This window comes from Malaclemys terrapin, chromosome 1 (assembly GCF_027887155.1).
Source record: "Malaclemys terrapin pileata isolate rMalTer1 chromosome 1, rMalTer1.hap1, whole genome shotgun sequence".
NCBI lineage: Eukaryota > Metazoa > Chordata > Testudines > Emydidae > Malaclemys > Malaclemys terrapin.
Window position 1 is genome coordinate 21,516,964 of NC_071505.1, and position 13,864 is coordinate 21,530,827.

At 41.4% G+C, this 13,864-nt stretch overlaps 1 pseudogene; it reads left to right on the forward strand.

The window, feature by feature from the left end:
• The first annotated feature begins 9,003 nt into the window (after window positions 1-9,003).
• On the forward strand, window positions 9,004-12,422 carry LOC128830357 (uncharacterized; annotated as a pseudogene).
• The last annotated feature ends 1,442 nt before the right edge of the window (window positions 12,423-13,864 follow it).

The following is a 13,864-nucleotide window of genomic DNA, read 5'->3' on the forward strand; positions in this document are numbered from 1 at the left end:
GGGAAAGTAACAAGACAGTTTGGACTATAGTGCTATTTGATCATTAGCTATCATGTCCCAAAGTCATGACATTTTACTTGAAAGATTAACTCAAATTGGCTAAATATGAGCACTCTCACATGAATAAAATTGGCTGAAATACTGTAAGCAAAGCATAAAACAACAAGAAGGAAGAGGTGTCTAGTAGCATGCTGCAGGGACAGTGCTAGGCCTAATCTTATTTAACATCATAATGATCTGGAAGATCGTCTACATGGCATGCTAATTAAATTCACAGGTAATACTAAAATGGTCTAAAATGGGAAGTTTTGTGACCATCAGCAAGGAAAGAGATATATGTATAAAGATACCTAGAAAAAGTAGAATTATGAGCAAGAAAGAAAATGAGATCCAAACTAGGCAGATGCAAGATAATATATCTGGGGGAAATAATCTGAAAGACAGATGCGTAGGCCCCAGTTCTGTAAGCGACGTAAGCATGTGAGTATTCCTATTCAAATCAATGGAACTATTCATGTGTTTAGGAGGGATAGTGAACAACTTGTAGTGTGATCTTGCAGTGATGAAGTTAATTTGGGGATACAAGTGCATTGCCATAAAGCTAGTCATGAGGTTCTCTGATCTGAGAGAACTAAAAATATAAAGGAATAGCTTAATTTTTATTTTTAAAAAGAGTAAGTTTCTAGCCTTTGTTCTTGCACGGGAATGCAAATTGCTGCGAGTTCAAACTGATGTAAACCAATCCCTAGGGCAACCAGCTCAATTTCTTCGGGAGGAAGCTGGGATGAGATAAGGATAAAGATATTTCCCACCCACACATTTTCAATGTAAAATGAGCTGGTTAATTCTGAACAATCATCATCCTAACCCTCCTTAAAATCCTTAGGTCAGCTCTATGAGGTGATAATGGAGGAGAGGATTAGGTTATCTTTGGAGTGGGATGGACAGTTGACATGAAATTTGTTGCAGGCCCACCCAAAATTGCTAATAAAATTGCACAGTGTCACAGTGCAGGGAGGTAAGAGTCCCTCCCTGTATGGCGCTGATGATACTACACATAGAATATTGTTTTTGTGGACTTCTCTCTATCAGAAAGCTGTTAACAATTGGCGTCCCTCAGAGATTGATGAGGAGGGGCCACAACACAGCCCCTGGTGGGCTGAACCAAGAGAGCCACATCCACCCTGCCAGAAGCGGAAGGGCAGGACAGAAAGGGGAAGCACAAAAGGTGGGCCCTGCAGCTCAGTTGGAGTGGAGCCACCAAAGGAGATGGATGCATCCCACCTGCTGCTGGAGCCTGCAGAAGAGCTGCCGGGGCTGCCTCATGAGAATTGTTGAGAGCTCCCAGGACCGCTGGCTGACCAAGATGCTGAGGAGTTGCCGGAGCTGCCACCTGAGGACTGGCCAGAGCTCCCCGGGCTGCCAACCAACCGAGACACTGAGGAGCTGCTGGGGCCAGAGCCCACTCATTGCTTTGCTGCTCCTCCCTGACTCGGCCTGGAGCTCATAGGCTGCTTAGCCCTGTGCCTTGATTGCAGGCCAGAGCTCACTCATTGCTCTGCTGCCCTGCCCTGACTGGGCCTGGAGCTCATAGACTGCCGTACTGTAGACTGCCGTCACTAGGTGACGCTAACTCCCCCCTTTGAGCTCACCTTTACAGGTACACAGTAGCGAGGAGGCGTGGCCTCCCTCAGAGACTGACAGGGAGGGATGGCCACGCAGCCTACACAATTTAAATGCAGTTTGTAGAAGAGCAACAACAACAAAAATATTAATAGCTGATAAATCTAGCCTATGAGGAAAGGCTGAAAGAAGGAAACATTTGACTTTCAAAGAGACTTTGTTTCCTAAGTGTCTAAGTCACTTCTGAAAAATGAGACATTAGAAAATTTTACCCTAGTCTTTATTTTTAAAAAATCTCCTCAAACTATTAATTTAAAAAGCATAAAATTGCAAATCCTACTGATGTTACACATGACAGTCAGATATTCAAATAAATTACAGCACTGATCTTGAGCATGTGCACTCAGACCCAGACAGAAAAGGCATATGATATATTGCAAGTTGCCTTTTTAATTGCTTCTCCTCATGATCCATGATTTAAAGTAGAGTAAAGTAAACTCATTCTACAACATCCATTTCAAAGTGCTCTTCCTGTAGTTCAATTTGTTTGGTACCTGTGTTTATTATTCTTTGGCTCAATGCAAATTACTTCACATTTGTCAACATTACATTTAATTTTGCCACATGTCCTCATCTCATTTGCAAAGCAAATCCTGAGTCTTTTGAACTTTGCTTGTTAAAATCTTAGTGATTATCTCCACCCCACACAGGGGCCCTAAATCTAAATTATTTGTCAAGATTAAAAATAGCAGAGGACCAAGAAAAATAATGTACTCAACAGGATAACGCTTCATTAGTTTCCCCAGTTAGTAATAATTTATAACAATACTCTGTGCGATTTCTTTATTGCCAACTTCTTTATTCACTCTTCTCTGTAAACATAGATTTTCATGACTTGTTGTCATCTTGTGGACCAATATAAAGTTATGTGAAAGTTCAGATAAATTATACAGTACAGTACAACTGCTGTAGCCTCCTTTAAGAAGCGTCACAAATGGGTAAAGGCCAGGTCGCAACGGGACCTTATGCAGGGAAAGGTGGGACACAACAGTGCCTCCGGTGTATGTCACAGCTATAGTCCCTGCACTCAGGATACACTTAAATGTGCAAGTATAATGGAACCAGAAACTAGACGGGAGAGTCACACTAAATCAGTCCTTTCAAACAGAACTGAGTAAATGGGGGAAAACATCTGAGAATGTTGTGACCTATTCTGACCATCTGCAAACAGAAAACAATGTAACTTTGTTAAATACTGTATATTATTCATTATGAATTATTCTTTCATCTCCAATATCCATTCTGCTTAAAGATAAACAAGCCAGTAAAATATATCTTTACCAAAAAAAAATACACAAGGTTTCATTTGCATAAAGGATAACAGTGTATCTTAGACATGAGCAAAAACCTTAGACTTCCAAAAGTGTGTGCCAAAAACAGCCTGTATTTTATCCAAACGTAAAAATGAAACCTACATACAGCCCCCTTTTCATCTACTCAAGGCTGTCAACCATCTTTAAAGGGTTACCACCAGGTTATGGTATATACTGCAGACTACATTAATATTTTTAAAAGAAATTCATACAGCGTGAACACATTCTATATTACAATCCTAGTGTTCTACATCAAAGGGTAGTCTGCAGCCTTGATGCCACAGAGCAGCTAAGTACCTAGCCACATAACTGAAGTTAGCACACTTTGTTCACATGTTGCATTCCGCTGATACTTTGGCTGTGTTTCTGTTACTAAAATGCCTTCCAGATGCCATCATTGCTGTTACAGATCCAAGTTTAGACTACCTAAACTGGAAAAAAAAAGGAGTTCTAGAATCAATTCTTCAGGGTCTAAGCTAATCCCGTGGGATCAAAATTTAAGACCCTGTCCTGCATTTATGCTCAATTTCATACTGAGATATAAAATGCAAAAAGTAAAACAATATATTTATTGACTTTTTATGGTGCGTGGATGTGTGTTTGCACTCTTTTATGATGGACAAGGCCTTCTCACAGAAAAGCAGAAATGTTATAATTCTGGTTTATTTAACCGGTAGATGACAGTAAAAAAGTCATGTTTCTTTATAATGGAAATAAAATAAAGAGCAGAGGAATTGTGTTTCCCTACATACCAAAATAAATATAAAGCATAAAGTTCAGACAGTAGCTCACCTCATGCACTATGAATTGCTTCTTATATCCTCTGCCATTTATTGACAGTATAGCTTGATAATACATTGGCATATCACAGTGGTATTGTCAGATGAGTGGAAGAATGAATCTTCTCTTGACTCTGGAGCAGGGATAAATAATCCTAGATTTGTGTTATTCTCATTCAGAATCAGAGCATAAATAATTAATATGTTACATTTCTAGGATTATTCAGAGATTCCATGGCCACAAAGGACCACTGTGATCATCTAGTCTGACCTTGTATATAACATAGGCCATAGAACTTCCCTAAAACTAGTTCCTAGAGGATATCTTTTATAAGAACATCCAGTCTTGATTTAAAAATTGTCAGTGGTGGAGAATCCACCACATTTCGTAAATTGTTCCAATGGTTAATTACTCTGGCTGTTCAAAATTAATACCTTTTTCCAAGTCTGAATTTGTCTAGCTTCAATTTGCAGCAATTGGATCATGGTATATGCAGGGAAAGACTGAAGAACCTATTATCAAATATTTGTTCCCCACGTAGGTACTTATAGACTGTAATCAAGTCACTCCTTAACCTTCTCCTAGTTGAGCTAAATAGATTGAGCTCCTTAAGGCTATCACTGTAAGGCATGTCTTCTAATATTTTAATCATTCTTGTGGCTCTTCCCTGAACATTCTCAAATTTATCAACATCTTTCTTGAAGAATTCCAGCAGCAGTCACCCCAGTCTCAAATACAGAGGTAAAATAACCTCTCTACTCCTACTCGGAATTTCCCTGTGCATTCATCCCTGGATTGCATTAGCGAGCCCTTTTGGCCACAGTATTGCAACTGGGAGCTCATGTTCAGTTAATTATCAACCGCAACTCCCAAATATTTTTCAGAGTCGCTGCTTCCCAGGACACAATTCACCATCCTGTAATGGCCTACATTTTTTGTTCCTAGATGCATATATTTACATATTAAAACACATATTGTTTGCTTGTGCCCAGTTTATCATGCAATCCGAATTAGTCTGAATCAGTGATCTGTCCTCTTTATTATTTACCACTCCCTCAATTTTTGTGTCATCTGCAAACTTTATCGGAGATTATTTTATGTTTTCTTCCAGATCATTCATAAAAATATTAAATAATGTAGGACCAAGAACATATTCCTTTGTGAACCCACTAGAAACACACCAGTTACATAATGATTCTGCATTTACAATTACATTTTGAAACCTATCAGTTTGCCATCTTTTAATCTAGTTAATGAGTGACATGTTAATTTTATATCATCCTAGTCTTTTAATTCAAGAAGGCCAATGACATATTGGGCTGTATTAGTAGGAGCATTGCCAAGAGATTGAGGCAAGTGATTATTCCCCTCTACTCGGCACTGGTGAGGTCACACCTGGAGTATTGCGTCCCGTTTTGGGCCCCCCACTACAGAAGGGATGTGGACAAATTGGAGAGAGTCCAGCAGAGGACAACGAAAATGATTAGGAGGCTGGAGCACATGACTTACGAGGAAAGGCTGAGGGAACTGGGGTTATTTAGTCTGCAGAAGAGAAGAGTGAGGGGAGATTTGATAGCAGCCTTCAACTACCTGAAGGGGGTTTCCATAGAGGATGGAGCTAGGCTGTTCTCAGTGGTGGCAGATGACCAAACAAAGAACAATGGTCTCAAGTTGCAGTGGGGGAGTTCTAGGTTGGATATTAGGAAACACTATTTCATTAGGAGGGTGGTGAAGCACCGGAATGGGTTACCTAGGGAGGTGGTGCAATCTCCATCCTTAGAGATTTTTAAGGCCCAGTGTGACAAAGCCTTGGCTGGGATGATTTAGTTGGGGGTTGGTCCTGCTTTGAGCAGGGGGTTGGAGTAGATGACCTCCTGAGGTCTCTTCCAACCCTAATATTCTATGATTCTAATCAAAGTATCAGATGGTACCAAGTCAAATGCCCTACAGAAATCTATGTATATTATATCAACACTATTATCTTTATCAAACAAACTTGTAATCACATAAAAAATATCAATTTAGTTTGACAGGATCTATTTTCCATAAACCCATTTGCATTAATTATATTACCCTCACTTAATTCTTTACTAATAGAATCCTGTATCAGTTGCTCCATTATCTTGTCTGGGATTAAAGCTTATAATTATCATAGACATCCTGTTTACTCTTTTAAAATATTGGCACAACATTTGCTTTTTTCCAGTCTTCTGGAACGTCCCCAGTGTTCCAAGACCTTTTGAAAATCAGCATTAATGGTCCAGGGAGATCCTCAGCCAGCTCTTTAAAAAACTCTTGGATGCAAGTTATCTGGATCCACTGATTTGAAAATGGCTAACTTTAGTAGCTGCTGTTTAACATCTTCCTGAGATACCAGTAGAATGGAAAGAGTATTATCATATGATATGACTATATCATCTACTATCCCCCTCCCAATACAGAACAGAAATATTTATTGAACATTTCTGCCTTTTCTGTATTGTTATTGATAATCATGTCATTTCCATCTAGTAATGTACCATTGCTAGGATTCTTTTAGAAACTATTTACCCCTAGGAATTTCATCATAAGATAAGCTTATGTTGATTGAGGCTATGCCTGTTTTGGATAAAATAGCAACCTGCATTTTTCTGAACAGGAGTTAAATTTAAAGCATTCTTTGTATACAATTCTTGCAAATGAAGTCATAATGGAGTAGGGACGCCATCAAAGTCAGAAAGATTAAATAATTTGAAAATTTTGCTAAAATAGTTCAAATCTTTGTAATAAAGGGAGGTGCTGTACAAATAAAGAAAAACTACTTCATGTATTTTTATTTTATAGATAAATACAGTATTAAGGTATGGGAATAGTTCTGAGAACATCTGTGGTAGCTCTTCCATTTCATTCCTATGAGTCAGGATAAGATCATACATTACCTATATGTGACCATAACATTAAGATCAATCCATCAAACAGATGTGTTTAGGATTATGCTGCCTGCTCTCTGTTCTACCAGTAAACTACTAAAGACCACACAGACTCAGCTCTATTGGAGTAAAAGCTTGTGTCACTCACAGTATCAACAAACAAAGTCTGTACTGAAATCCTAATATTCAAGATGTTGTAAATAAAGCATCAGAGCAGAGCTCTATGGCACCAGCCCTTAGAATTGTACAGATGTGCCAGTGAAAAGTTTACTAGTGGGGGAGATTAGACTTCTTGTAGGATGCTGTGCTGCTATTCATGACCCTGTATATTAATTTGTGTAAGCCTAGGCATTCCAAATGTTGGATGGGGAAACGGAGACCAGACTTTTTTTTTTATTCAGACAGTCAGGCCACTAAGCAAGGTTACCAAAAACCTAGTGAAGTACAGCCATCCCCCAACCCTGTCTCATGAAATACAACCCCTCCCTAGTATTATATCGGCTAAGGCGTCTCTTTAGGATGCATTATATTCCAAATTACAGTGATGTTGAAACAACTGAAAACATCCAGGAGCAAACATCCCGTTACAAACATCAGTTCAATCTGAATTTAATTAAGACTCAAACTGAACCATTGGTGACTATAAACCTATGGCAGTGCAGAGAGATGCACCATTCCAGGAGCTCCAAATGACATAACTCCTCCAGCCAGAGAGCCATCCTCTTTCCTAACCCCTGGTATTCTCTGACCCCAGCATCCGTTGTCTGTTACATCCAATAATGCCTATCAATTGCACAGAATATTTTATTCCTAAAATCTGTATTAAGGAGGGTAAGCATTATTTGATCTTGTTTTACTGATGGGGTAACTGAGCACAGAGAGATTAAGTGGCTTGCCCAAGATTCTGAAAATCTTGACCCAAGTTGTCTAACTTTAATTTTGGTGCCAAACTAAAATATTACTCTGCTCCTCACCTGGAAAATTGTGCTTTAGCTCTTCCTCTTGATTTCCCACTTCATCTAGGTGGTTCACCTAGACATAGCCATCTTCCAGTGAGGTGGAAGATATGTGAAAGGACAAATTTCAGAGTAGCAGCCGTAGAATCATAGAAATATAGGGCTGGAAGAGAATTCAAGAGATCATCAAGTCTAGCCCCCTACACCAAGGCAGGACCAAGTACACCTAGACCATCCCCAACAGCTGTTAGTCTAACCTGTTCTTAAAAACTTCCAATGACAGGGATTCCACAACCTCCCACAGGAAGCCTATCCCAGTCCTAACTATAAGGATAGTTAAATAAGTTTTTCCTAATATCTATTTCTCCTTTGATGCAAATTAAGGAAATTACATCTTGTCCTACCTTCAGTGGACATGAAGAACTATTTATAACAGCCCTGAACATATTTGGAGATTGTTATCAGGTCTCTCCCACTATTCTTTCCCCAAAACTAAACATGCCCAGCTTTTTTAACCTTTCCTCACAGGTCAGGTTTTCTAAACCTCTATTAATTTTTTATTGCTTTCCTCTAGACTATCTCTAATTTGTCCATAGCTTTCTTGATGTGTGGAGCCCAAATCTGGACACAATTCTACAGTGGGGGCCTCACCATGTCTTACATACACTGATGTTAATACACCCCAGAATGATATTAGCCTTTTTTGCAACTGCATTGTATTGTTGTTTAATTCAATTTGTGATCCATTCAATTTGTGATCAATCCCCAGATCCTTTTCTGCAATACTACTGCCTAGCCAGTTATTCCTCATTTTCTATTTGATTTTTTTAGTACTTTGCACTTGTCTTTATTGAATTTAATCTTGTTGATTTTAGACCATTTCTCCACATTATTTAGGTCTTTTGAATTCTAATCTTGTCCTCCAAAATGTTTGCAATCCTCCCAGGTTGGTGTCATCCACAAATTGTATAAGCATACTTTCCACTCCATTATTCAAGGCATTAACAAAAATATTGAATAGTACCAGACCCAAGACAAACCTCAGTAGGACCCCACTACATATGTCCTCACAGTCTGACAGTGAACCATTGATAATGGCAGAAGAAGTGTTTCATGGGGTTTCATTTGGTTTTATATGACTTATGGGGTGGCCAGGGAGGGGTAGTACCTCTGATGGGGGGATTTGCCGTACCCTTTGGGGGTAGTCCATCCACTTTGGTCCCCACCTGTCACTCAGCTCTCACCTGTGGCTCCAAGTAGCTGCAGCATGCGCAGCGGCCACACCCGGGCAACGGCTTCGACAGGCCGGCCAAACCAGGTGCGTGTAACTGATGGGACTCAAACCCTCAGTGAATTTGGGATATGCCTACCCTGCATGCGACGTCAGCTCCGGCGGATTGGGTGAAAGAGATCACTAAGATCCAACGGCCAAAGAAGGTGGTTCTGCAATGCTTTGTGGAAAGCGAAGGACTTGACAAGGCACGAAAGACGTCAAGGCCATCCACTGCAACCAAAGAAGTTACCAGTCGTGACGATTTTTCGTACCATTGGTGTCTGGCTTCTAAGGTCGAGAGAGTGGGATTGCTCCCGTGCAACGGCTCTACCACTCAAAAGCTTTCACGCACAGGTCCTGTGCAAATCATCAAACATCATCATCATCATACTGCCCAAGTCCTGCGGCAATGGGGGAAGGGCAAAGTGACAGGTGGAGGTTACCACTGGGAGTCATAGTCCCAATCCTGCACACAGGCGGCCTGTGGATAGGTGGTCATCCAGCTCTGTACTTGGGGCAGCAGAGTTGCCCGGCAGCATCCCACGCGTCTGAGCAGCCCTTTTCAGGACAACACTGCTCACCCTAGTAAGGTAGAGGCCTAGAAAAGGTGGCCTAAAAATTGCCTGCCCTACAACAACTGGCCAGCAAGCCATGGCTGGCAGTTCAACCCAATCTGCGGCCGAAACCAAAAGAAAAATTTGAGAAAACTTACCATTGGTGTATGGAATGTTCATACCCTCATGGATCGAGAAGCTGTTGCAAGACCTGCGAGAAGGACAGCCCTCATTGCTCGAGAACTAGTCCGCTACAACATCGATATAGCGGCATTAAGTGAAACAAGATTGCCTGGGGAAGGTTTCTTGAGTGAACCAGGAGGTGGTTACACCTTCTTCTGGAAGGGTAAGACTGAGACAGAGGACAGAATACACGGAGTTGGTCTGGCAATAAAAACCTTATTGATGCATCAACTCCCAGACCTTCCAGTGGGTATCAATGAAAGATTGCTGAAGCTACACTTCCCACTAAATGCCAAACGTCATGTCACCATCATCAGTGCACCCACTTTAACATGCTCTGACAACTCAAAGGAACAATTCTATGAAGATCTCGACAGACTGATCAAGGCCACACCTGTAACAGATAAACTACTCCTACTTGGAGATTTCAATGCCCGAGTCGGGGCTGACAGCAAGAACTGGAAAGGAGTAATCGGGCCACATGGTGTAGGCAAAATGAACAGCAATGGACTACTTCTTTTGAGTCTTTGTTCTCAAAATGACCTGACCGTTACCAACACTCTGTTCCGACAAGCGAACAAATACAAAACGACGTGGATGCACCCTAGGTCCAAACAGTGGCATCCGATAGATTATGCCATTGTTAGAAGGCAAGACATCTGAGACGTACTGATTACCAGAGTAATGCGAGATGCAGAGTGCTGGACAGATCACAGATTAGTCAGGACATCTCTTCAACTCTACATCGTTCCTTCTCGGCACAAACGCCCTAAGTATGTGCGACCTGCTTTCAATATAGCCAAACTGAAGGATGCTTAATGTTTCAACAAATTCCAGAAGAGTCTTGATGACAAACTGACATCCCACGGACAACTGATCAGTACTGTAACCAAAAAGTGGGATCAGTTCAAGCAGATAGTGACTGACACAGTAATAACATCTCTTGGACCAAAGAAAAGAACACATCAGGATTGGTTTGATGAGAACCAAGAAGAAATATGCTCAGCATTGGAAGTAAAGAGAAAAGCCTTTATCGAATGGCAGAATGATCCCTCCTCAGTCTCTAAACGGGACCATTTCAAGTACCTTCAGAGCAAAACACAGAAAGACCTCCGTCAGATACAAGACAACTGGTGGGAGAGCAAAGCCAAAGAAATTGAGCACAATGCTGAGACCCACAACTTAAAGATGTTCTTTAGTGCTATTAAGACTGTGTATGGACTCTTTAAACCAAGGACCACCCCATTGCTCTCATTAGACAACACAATGCTGATTAAAGATAAAGAAGGCATCAACGAAAGATGGCGAGAACAGTTTAGCAACCTTCTCAATAGACCATCAACTGTGAATAATAATGTCCTTAATGAAATTCCACAACAACCTGCTCTGACAGATCTTGACTTTCTGCCCACTATAGATGAGATTAAGAAAGCTGTTAGCCAGATGAGTTCAGGGAAAGCTCCTGGAAAAGATGGGATACCAGCAGAGATATATAAAGCAGCAGGTCCAGCAGCACTAGCAGCGTTCCACAGCATGATCATCAACATCTGGGAGGATGAAAACATACCACAGGACCTTCACGATGCTACTATTGTCTCTCTTTTCAAGAACAAAGGCAGCAAAGCAGAACGTGGAAACTATAGAGGTATATCCCTCCTCTCTGTTGGAGGGAAGATCATCGCCCGCATCATCTTGAACCGCCTAATAGCCAGTATTTCTGAGGCAAATCTACCTGAAAGTCAATGTGGTTTTCGACCTGGCCGGAGCACAGTCGACATGGTGTTTGCTGTCAGACAAATACAAGAGAAGTGCATTGAACAGAACATGCACCTGTATGCTGTCTTCACATATCTGACAAAGGCGTTTGATACCATCAACAGGGAAGCCCTTTGGACCATTCTAACATGACTTGGCTGTCCAAGAAAATTTGTCCAGATTATACGCCTTTTTCATGACAGCATGACAGGCATGGAGCCACATCAGCCCCCTTTAACATCACCAACGGCGTGAAACAAGGATGTGTTCTTGCTCCTGTCCTATTTAACCTGTTCTTTGCATGTGTCCTTAACCATGCACTGAAAGATCTGGACCGAGGTATATATTTGAAATACTGGCATGGTAGTTCACTTTTTGACCTCCGTTGCCTGAATGCTAAGACTAAGACAGTGCAGAAACTCCTTCTTGAGGCACTCCTTGCTGATGACTGTGCCCTCATGGCTCACACTGAAAATGATTTTCAGCGCATTGTCAACAAGTTTGCTGAGGCCTCGCAACTTTTCGGACTAACTATCAGCCTTGGAAAGACAGAAGTTCTCCATCAACCTGCACCTGGATCAAATGCTTCTGTCCCGAGTATCTCCATCGACGGCACTCAGCTGAAAGTAGTGGAGAACTTTAAATATCTGGGCAGTGTCATATCCAGTGATGGATCACTGGATAATGAGATCCATGCATGAATATCCAAAGCAAGCCAGGCACTTGGCTGTCTGCGTGTCAAAGTTTTAAATCACCACAACATCCGGATGTCAACAAAACTGCTTGTGTACAGAGCTGTTGTTCTTTCATCTCTTTTGTACGGGTACGAAACATGGACACTATATAGGCGTCACATCAAGCAGCTCGAAGCATTTCACATGCGCTGCCTCCGCATCATCATGAAGATCCGCTGGCAAGACAAAGTGCCCAATCTCGAGGTCCTCGAGAGAGCCCAGATGACAAGCATCGAAATGATGATCATGAAGTCACAGCTATGTTGGACCGGTCATGTCAGCCGCATGGATGCCAACAGAATCCCCCGCCAGCTTCTGTATGGTGAGCTCTCCCAGGGCATCCGGCATATAGGTCATCCATGGAAACGTTACAAGGACACCATCAAAGCCAATCTGCATTACAGCAGTATCAAACCTAGGGACCTTGAGGATGCCACCAGCGACAGAACACAGTGGCGTGCAACAGTCAGAAATACCTGCATTGCCTTTGAGGAAGACCGCTGCCGGCATCTACAAGAGGCACAAAAACGACATCACAGAGCATCAGCAGCGCACAATCCACTGACCGCGAACTTCCCATGCACCATCTGCAGCAAAATATGCACCTCTAGAATTGGCTTGTACAGTCACCAGAGGGCACACCATAAAACCAACAACTGATGATCTGCACAGATTTGTCATCATCAGATTCGATGGACTACCAAGATATGACTTATGCAAGTTCACTCAGCAGTCTAAATAGTTTAGGCACATGAGAAAAGGAATGACTCTTGAGCACCATCTTAGACAAGTGTAAAGTTGTAAGACTATTGAAGTTATATAAAATATAGAGTAATCTACTAAATTCTACTCTTGATTATATTAGTGTAAATCCAGAATAATTCTGCTTAATTAATGGAGTTACTCCAGAATATCAATGGCATCCCTTAGAACAAAATCTGGCCCATAGTCTACTAGTCTGAAAAAGGAAATAAAACTAAAGCAAACGCATCAGCATTTCAGATTTCCATATTTACAATTGCTTCATGCCTCGTTCAGTTAAGGAGGTAGGCTGGGCTGCCTAGAACATTTTTAGGCAGTAGGAGCATTTGTGAATTACAAGCCTCTCTCTCCATCAAATTATCTCTCTTAGTTAGAGCTAGTCAAAAAACAGTAACAACTTTTCTCAAGACTTTTTGCAGACAGTTTTTCATCAAAATAGTTTCTGATGAAAATTAGATAACCATCTAGTAAAAACACATGCCAATTTCTCCCCTCCCACACACTCATATTTTTAATTTAAAAAATCAATTAAAATGATCTAACCACTTCTCCTATCTCTCTGTATACACCCACGTTCACCTGCTCATGTGGTGTACACGTGTGACTTGATGTTCATTCGTTTGGTTAATGTGTGTGAGAACTCTGTGGTGAAAGCTGGCCTTGCATCACTTTCCTTTTCATACAGTATATGGTGCACAGTGACATGTAAAAACCTGCCTGCCTTGCACATGATCTATTTACCATCACCATCCTTGTATGACTGAAAGGACTGACACTGCCTCTGCTATTGGCTAGCTTAGGTGGCTTCCTGTCTAGTCTGCTGGCTTTTGTGAATCACATTCTTAGGTGCCTATCTCTTCCCATGCATTGTATAGGGGCCTTAAGTGCTTAAATAAGGGTTTGTGGATTCCACTATGTGGCTGGGTGCCTCAGTGTTAGGCATTGCAATGCCTAAGTCCCTT